Below are 9,625 nucleotides of genomic sequence, written 5' to 3'. Positions count from 1 at the left end.
GTGGAGGGTGTGTCAAGACCCCTGAGTGTCCATTGTAGAAGATCTCAGTTAGCATCTAGATGCTGGCCCATTAGAAACTGGACCCTCAGACAGCAGCTTGTAAAGTCTGCAGTTAGCCCCTTCCAGAGAAAGACTGCAGACAGGTGATTTTGCCTGTGGCTCCCGCTGCATAGAGCCTTGGGGGGATTACCTGTGTGAGTGCTGGTGCACTTGTTAAAAACTGCTTCTTTGTTTTCTCTAGTCCTTTGGGTCTCATATACACAAACCTCACTATCTTTCAGAGTTGGGTGCTTTGGGGGTCTGTCCTTCAGATGGAATTCTTAAAAGTTGAGGTGATAAATTTGCAGGTCAAACTCTTTGCTCCTCAGAAAGAATATGGAAATTGGGGATTCCCTCCTGATTACATGGCACCATGTCAGGGGTTGGGTTTATGGTGAGAGTGTGTCTCGGCCTTTCCCAATTGCTTCGATGTGGGTACTTTCTCATATGCCCAATGTATAGACTCACTCAGTTAGTTTTTGGATTTCTCACATAGGGAATTGCTCGAGGTGTAACTGTACATTCAGTGTGTCCATGGCAGAAAGGAAATTCAGGTGCCTGCTGTGTCACCATCTTGGTGTCGAGTCAAATGTTACTAATTTGAATTAACTTAGCTTTATTGTTTAGTTGGTATTTAATTGTAAATTAATTTTTGGTTAATAATTGTCTTAAGATCTATAATCATAGGGATTTATACTTAATTTATACTGGCACACATTTATGTAATATTTAAAAAAATTTCATCCATACCAGGAATCCAAGAGAATCACAGTAGTTTCTTTAAAAGTGTTCTGTACAAAATTTCTGTTTGACATATACTGCATTCCACCATTACCAGGTTGATTTTCCTAAAACAAAGCTCCCAATTATACTATTCTGCTAAACAAAATATTTCAGTTACTCATAACTTTAAAATTAAGTCCAGATATATGAATCTAGCATTCCCATATATATGTTCTCCTCCCCTGTACCAGGACTCATCTGTGTTTTCTAAACTTTACCTGACCACCTGACCACTCAGTCATCCCATCTTCATTCATATTCTTTTTTGCCACTATTGCCTCATGACCAATCCCATCGATACATTGAGATCCATGACACCTTGTCTGACCCTTCAAGCACTTGGGCCTGATGCTCCATTATTCCTGTGATGTTTTATGCATATCATTCTATGCAATTAACATATTTGCTTTTTATTATGGTTACTTGTATATATATCTTAACAAAGTCCTCTTATTTTCATCTGGGTATTCTTTAATGGGCCTATATTAGTATTTTGAACAGAATATCTGTTCAAGAAATATTTGTTAAGCTAATGTAAAACACAAAACAAAATCAGCTGCTCACACTTTTGAAAATGCCTATGTACTGTGAAAGTCATCACCATTAAATTATTAATGGCTGAATATAAAGCAAGTAAGGAAAATTCCAGAGGAGCAAATTTGTCTGTAATTTGTTGAATACCTAGCAAATAATGACATTCTAAATGTAGCATCTTTATAAGGTGGGACGAACATTGGAATCTAGGGTTGTTTGACGGTATTGATTAAAATCACTAATGAAGAAAAAACAGCAAGTAAAGGCCAAAATAGCTCTTCGCTGGATACAAATTAACTGCTAATCTGTTTGCTCTAATAGTCCACTATAAGAGGAAATGATAAAATGAGCTATACACATGAGAAACATTTATTGCCTACATATTACTTTTGCCCTGAGATCAGTGTAATTCAGCAGACTTGTACAATAAAATTGCCTCTAAAACAGTTTAAAGTAACTCAAACTTTTAACCCAACTTGCTTAAAATAAGTTGTAGTTTTTTTCAATACCAAAAAACCCCAACATTTCAGGAAGAGAGAAAAGCTGTTTCTTCAAGTGATTTTAGAATACTCCTACTTTTTAAATTTTTGATTTGCTTTTTGCATCTAGAATGCTATCTAAATCCCTGCTGATTTATCCTTACACTTTTGACTGGATTTTTTTTTCTTGGGCACTAGATGGTTTTGTTAATAATGGCAAATCCTTTCAGTCTCTGTGGTGAAGGTGGGGCTTTGATTGACAAGGTTATAAAACTGTTAATGAGACAGAGTGGCACAGACAGAGATCAATAGCTGCCAATAAGAAAAACAATTCTGATACTTAATTTTGTTGAATTCCCTTAATTCAGTTAAAAACCTTTTGCACTGAAAACTTTCCACTTTATAATTGACTTTTAAAATATCTGTCAAAGCTGTCATACATATTGCATTAAACCATAACCACGCCTAGAATGGATATTGTTCTCAGCCTGAATTACTCAGCTTGCATTTCACAGATCTAGGGGTCTTCAGATAGTGTGTTGTCACAGACGACTGCGGTAAGAAGTGACCTTTCCTCTTCACTCAACAGTTGGGTGACCTAGGACAAGTTTCTAAACTTCTCTGACTCTATATCTGTCCAAGGACTTTATAAACACCTCCCTTGCAAGACACTCATGAGGGCCAAATGATATTAAATATGTAAAAAAGTAAACATAATCGTTCATAGAAGATATGTCAGAAATAATAGCTATTATTACCTTTAATTGAATGTAGGAATTTTCCCCTAGTTAAGACTGATTTAAAGCTGAAGTAAAGATTTGGGGGATTTTTTCCCCATATTTCATCTTGGACATCTGTGATATTTTGAATTTATAAAACAACTACTAAATTTAGGAGGTGTAAATGGAGATCTACAATTGCTTTGTGGTGTTTTATTTTGACTTTATCTTTGTTCTATTTTTATTTCAGTTCTTATCCCTTTGATTTGGTTAGCATTTGCTTTATAACAAATCATTTATAAAATCAGTGGTTTTTATAAACATGTATTATTTCTCACAATTCTATTGGTCAACTGCACGTATTTCTTGTGTAGGGTATCCTAGTTGTACCTAGATGACATATGGTGACCTCTTCATGTCTAGCTATTGGTATGATGACAGTGGAAGCCACGGAGATGATCTGGCCTCAAGCATCTCATCTCTCAGACTCGTCCAGGTGTGTGCACCTGCTGAAATCATAGGGGTCTCAGAAACAAGGAAAGCCCACTAAGCTTGCACTTTTCAAGTCAGCTTCTGTCCCATCTGCTATCATCACACTGATCAAAGCAAGTCACATTTTCAAGCCCAGAGTAAGAGTGGAAACAACTACCCCTGAGCATATGTATAAAGAAATGAATTATTGAGGCCATTTAAGCAACAAATTGCCACACTCTCACATTCTATTTACTCATATGTCCCCAAGAAGCATATAAATACAGTATTCCTATAGAATAATAATTGTCTTCAGATGTAATACAGTCAGAGTTAAATATATCCAAAGCTCCTTATATGCTCTCATTTTTTCCCTCACTGAATGTCTGATTGACTTTTAATTATGCATTGCACTGAGAATTGTGTTTGAAAAAAAAAATAAACTGCTCATACTATATGTCACCTTTTCGTCGCATGCTTTTTGTCCCACAGGGAAAAGAAACATTAGTTTTTATCTCCAGTTTAGAAAGCATGGCTTTGCCTTTGCTTTGGCTCCTTTTTTCTTAAGTATATTACTCTGGTGTTAATTACGTTTCACTTTTAGAAAGGAACCAATGTATCTGAAAATCGGATTTGTTCATTTAGGACTTTGTGTTGTACCCAGTCTTTCAGTTGTCAGTTTTATGGCTCCGCAACAAAATGTATCTAACCTGAAAAATAGCAAAAAGGGCAGGGGAATGTTTAGTTTGTAGGGCTACCATAACAAAACATCACAAACTGAGTGGCTTAAACAACAGAAATTTCTTTTTTTACAGTTCTAGATGCTAGAAGTCCAAGATCAAGGTGCTGGTTTCTGCTGAAAGCTCCCTCCCCAGCTGACTTTTTTTTGCTGTGTCCTCACAGGGTGGGGAGAGAACGAGCTCTCTGATCTCTCTTCTCAGAAGGATATAAGTGATACTAATCATTCATATCAGGACCCCACCATTATAACCTCATTTAAGCTTTATCACTTCTTTACAGGCCTTGTCTCTGAATATAGTCACATTGGGGGTTAGCACCTCAACATAAGAATTTGAGAGAGGGACACAATTTAGTCCATAGAAGGAATATTGAAAAATAGTAAAGGTCCAAAGCTTAAAATTTTGTGAATCTCACCAATTTAATTAAGGTAGGCTTAATCTACATAGTGTGTGGTAATTACACAAATGTCTATGCCTCTCTGTGCAGCACTGACTAGTCACAATACAGTTGAAAAAAGCAAACAAACCTAAAATTTGATCAAGAAAGGCCATATGTAACTGTATGTAAAATTTGACAGGTATGGCTTGATGGAGCACTTAAGAAATCCTGTAAAAAGCAACTTGAAGAATCACAAACAATATAAACTATTTCTTTTTTCTTTTAATTAACAATATGCAGGGTTGGGCAAAATTAAGTTTACAGTTGTTTGTATGGAAAATAATACTATCAATAAATAATAAAAGAATAAACTGTTTTGTGTACTCACAACTGTAGAACTACTTTTGCCCACCCCCTTATGACCATTCCTTCGTGAGTGTGTGTGTGTGTGTGTGTAAAACTTTGTAAAACTATTTCCTGTAATACTTTTTCTTTTTCACATAGTCTCAATGTGTACCTGGTGTCAATAAGAACTGTTTTGGAAATATTTAATAAGACTGGAATGTACATGTAAGATTGCAGTCCTAAATTAATTTATTCCCAAAAGGAGTAATTGTTTAAAAACCTGAAAGTATAAATTTTATTTTATAAATGTGTGACCCTTCCTTAGAATCATATAACAGATAAATTTGGAGAGTCAAAAATATTTAAAGTATTTTTAAATGCCTTTACACAATCTTGGTGAAATAATTATGGGCACTTATCATTCCTGAGAGTGGAGCTAATTCTTTATTAGTGCTAAGAGACTGGGGACCTGCAGGTCAGCCATAACATCTGGTGGAAAGGGAGTCAGTTTCATCTATCTCTGCCTCCTTCCCATTCTTTCCTTATACCTTCACATCCTCAGCATATTCTACAATATAAAAGCAAAGGCAGAAATGGGAATTTCTCTATTTGCTTTGTACTTATTCATTTGTAATTTTATTCAACAAAGATGTATTAAGTATTCACTAGTGTCAGATGTTGTACAATAAACTAGGGGTACAAATAGAATTTTTTTGTCCCTTCAATAAATATCTAATGAGCACAGTTATATTAAAAATAAAATGAGGTATATCTACACACACTGATTTAGAACAATATTAATTTTACATTGTTAAATAAAAATAGCAGAATAATTTAAATAGTATGATCCTGTTTTATAACAAAAGAAAATATTTGTATGTTCAGATATATATTTTTACTGATATTTACATAAAAGCATTTGGAGGTAATAGTATAGGGATTGACAGGGGGAATTTCAGTATATTATAACTTCTCCCCTAAACTTTAAATTTTTAAAATAATAAAGTCAGAAAAAAGTTGAGAAATTCAACAAGGATTCCATCAACCAAAATCTTTTCCATTAGCTTAAAAACAAACAAACAAAAGAAATAGTTACCCCAAAATCACTGTTTTCTTTCTTACTTTACTCTTGGAAATGTAGTTTTAGTTTTCCACCTATAAGAAGAGTGACACCAAGTATTAGGCTATTTCTAAACTTGTTCCAAATTCCATTCATGTCTCCAAAATACAGCCTCCTATCTGCACTTCATGTTTTATACAATTTTCTGCCACCTCATTAATTGGCAATTACGAAAGTAAAGGATTCCCCTATCCACACATACAACTAAGAGAATTGGAGTGACTTTGCTTTCAAGACCTTCAAGCCATCATACCCAGATATGTGAGAGAGCACTGTTCCAGTCTTTCATCACTTTAATACCAAAACAATGAAATGTATAGCACAAAAAGAGCTTAACTGCACATTTGCTCTGAACAAGGCCATAAATAAAGAGTAGCCATAAAAAAAGAGGTCTATATAACTTAATTTCTTGGGGGAACAAAATACATTCTTTTTTATGAGAAATTCTTATGCCTTGGAGCCCAATTGTAAGGACTGCATTTCAACTCTTTCAACTCTTATTACTGGGGAAAAAAATGGAAGATGGATTACTCTCTGCTCTAACTAAACTTAAATGGCTAGCAGATTGAGCTCTGATACCTTCGCTCCATTTTTTGAAATATTTGCAATGCAAATAACTGTTCGAGATTCCTTTGGCTACACTAACATTTATGTGTGTCATGCCAAAGAAAATAGCTATTTATGTGTTTAAAGGAGACCATTTCTTGTTCTGTAGGTACACACCTGTGCTCACTTCCCTTGAGAAGATGCCTCAATAATGCTAGTATAACAAGACAATAACAGCAAAATAAGAGATTTATAGTGATTGTCCAGAAGTCAACAGGGGATGGCTCACACAGTGAGCATACCATAACAAGTGTCAGTTTTTTCAAGCAGAAAACAAAAGCAGAGCCATTTGATGCAATCTAATGTTTCAGCCATAAAGCCACACTGAATCTACAGACTAATCGTAGCATGCTCCTGTTCCCAGAATGAAGAGGGAAAAAAAATAAAATAAAATCATAAAATATTAAACTGTAAACCCTACAACCCTAATTGCATATAAAACTCTCATTTTTTATGATAGTAGTATGGCTTTTCATTGTTAAATTCCTTCCTAAAAGTCTAAACTAGGCCACAGATGTGTTTTGCTTGACCTACACAGCAATAAGGAAACCAGGATACTTCCACATGTAAAAGTCTGGATTTCCAGCTTCTTTGAACTATCAGAGGATTTGGAAAATTCAGAATGACAATCCCACATGGTAGTAATCAGATCTGCTGAGTAACAGATCCCCCTTTTGTTAGCCACTTCTTTTCTTGCTGAGCACATTTCCCACTACTCCCTATTGTCTTTCAGCTCCTACTCTTTCACTAATTTATAAACAGTCATTAATTGTCTGGTACCTCTTGGCATTTGAGTTTGCATTCTGAATACAAATAAATCCTTCTCTATTACTGTTCCAGAGTCAGCATTTATCATCAAGGACTTTATACCCTAGGAAAGCTTTGAGATAGGTATTACAGTATGAAAAAGATTGTAAAGAACCTAGTTGAGCCTTGGAGGTTCTAAAATGACTTCCCGAGATCCAAGATGGCGGAGGAGTAACTGGAAGCTACACTAACCTCCTCCCAGAACTAGTCTGGATTTACAACGTAATTTTGGAGAAATCATCTGGAATAACCAATGGAACACTAGCTGGAAAGAAGTCTTATAACCACGGAGAGACAGAAAAGGCCGCTACATCACAACTTGACTGGTAGGGAGTGCGGAGATGCGGAAGGGCTGGCTGGGCTCAAATGGGTGGCATCTGAAGGGACTGAGAAACAGCTCAGCAGCCGGGGGTTCCCCCTGAGAAGGGCAGGGTCTAAACCCCCAGCTGGGCTTCCCAGCCTACAGCAACAGAGTGGAAAGTAAAATAGTATCAGCTGTGAAAAGCGAAAAGCCACAGGCTTTCTTGCTAGCCGGAGAGAAACAGCAGGAGAAAAAGAGCTCTTAAGTGGATCACATACGAAAATATTTTGGCCACCACTTACCCTGGGCTCAAGCAGAGGGAAGGCAGAGAGGACTGGAGACACTTGGGGAGAATTTGGCACGGTGGCTTTGAGGGGAGAACTGGAGGAGCAGCCGACTGGGTCCCAGTGCTGACTCATCCCCAGTACTGGAGGTAGACCATTCCCCTCTAAGTGGCGTCAGCCTGAGGGGAAGCAAAAGCCCTGCCTACAGGAATTAAGCTGCCACACCCATAGTCCTTAAGCCTGACAGCTAATCACAGATTGAATAGATTAACAATCAAAGAAGACAGACAACAGCAGTAGATCCCTGGAAGTCTCCAACAGGCTGCCTAGGGCCAGACTGGTACATGATCTGACGCCACCAGAGGCAGATCCAGGAAGTGCAGATCATTCCAAGAAGCACCAACAAAAAATAGGGGTCAAAAAAATGGGGAGACAGAGAAACAACCTCCCATCAAAAGGAAAGGTAGAATCCCCAGAAAGAGTGCTAAATGAAATAGAGGGGAGCGAACTATCAGATATGGTATTCAAAACATGGATTATGGAGAAGCTGAATGAGCTCAGTGGAAACTACAAAGAACTCCAGAAAAACTACAAGGAACTCACAGAAAATTACGTGAGCATGAAAAAGGACATAGAAGCTATCGATAAGAACCAGGAGGAAATGAAGAATACGATCTCTGAATTGAAGAACACAGTAGAAGGAATTAAAAGCAGGCTAGAGGAAGCAGAAGATCAGATCAGCAAGCTGGAGGACAACCTACACAAAAACTCCCAGACAATGCAACAAAATGAAAAAAGACTGAACAAGACTGAAGAGGCTCTAAGACAGCTGCAGGACAACATGAAACGTAATAATATCCGTATCACAGGAATTCCAGAAGGAGAAGAAGAAGAGCAAGGGATAGAAAACCTCTTTGAAAAACTAATGACAGAAAACTTTCCTAACATGACGAGAGAAAGAGTCACGCAAGTCCAGGAAGCACAGAGGGTCCCAATGAAGATGAACCCCAACAGGCCCACCTCAAGACACGTCATAATTAAAATGGCAACATTCAAAGACAAAGAGAGGATCCTAAAAGCAGCAAGAGAAAAACAACTAATAACATACAAGGTACTCCAATAAGGCTATCATCAGATTTCTCAGCAGAAACACTACAAGCCAGAAGGGAATGGCAAAAAATATTCCAAGCAATGAAAAACAAAGGCCTACAACCTAGAATACTATACCCAGCAAAGCTCTCATTCAAAATGGAGGGTGAAATAAGGAGCTTCCAAGACAAAAGAAGGCTAAAAGAATACATCTCCACCAAACCAGCAATGCAAGAGATGCTAAAGGGTCTGCTCTAAGAAGATAAAGAAACAGAGAGAGACAGAGAAGAACACGAGTTCAAAGGGGAAAAATGACAATGAATAAGTACTTATCGGTAATAACCTTAAATGTAAATGGATTAAACGCTCCAATTAAAAGACATAGGGTAGCTGAATGGATTAGAAAGAATGACCCACATATATGCTGTCTACAAGAGACCCACCTTAGAACAAAAGATCTACACAGACTGAAAGTAAAGGGATGGAAAAAAGTATTTCAAGCAAATGGGCATGAAAAAAAAGCCGGGGTAGCAATACTTATATCAGACAAAACAGATTTCACAGCAAAGTCCATAAAAAGAGACAAAGAAGGGCATTTCATAATACTTAAGGGAAAAATCCACCAAGAAGATATAACCCTTATAAATATATATGCACCCAACTTAGGAGCACCCAAATATATAAGGAAACTTTTGAAAGACTCCAAGAAAGATATAGACAACAACACACTCATAGTAGGGGACTTTAACACCCCATTGTCAACAATGGACAGATCTTCGAAGCAAAGAAACACCAAAGATATGGAGGCACTGAACAACACTCTAGATCAAATGGACTTAGTCGATATATATAGAAGTTTTCACCCCAAAGAAGCAAAATATACATACTTCTCAAGTGCACATGGAACATTTTCAAAGATAGACCACATG

The sequence above is a fragment of the Furipterus horrens genome, unplaced genomic scaffold (assembly GCF_987537825.1).
Source record: "Furipterus horrens unplaced genomic scaffold, mFurHor1.1.pri manual_scaffold_2, whole genome shotgun sequence".
Lineage (NCBI taxonomy): Eukaryota > Metazoa > Chordata > Mammalia > Chiroptera > Furipteridae > Furipterus > Furipterus horrens.
This window is presented reverse-complemented; position numbering follows the sequence as displayed.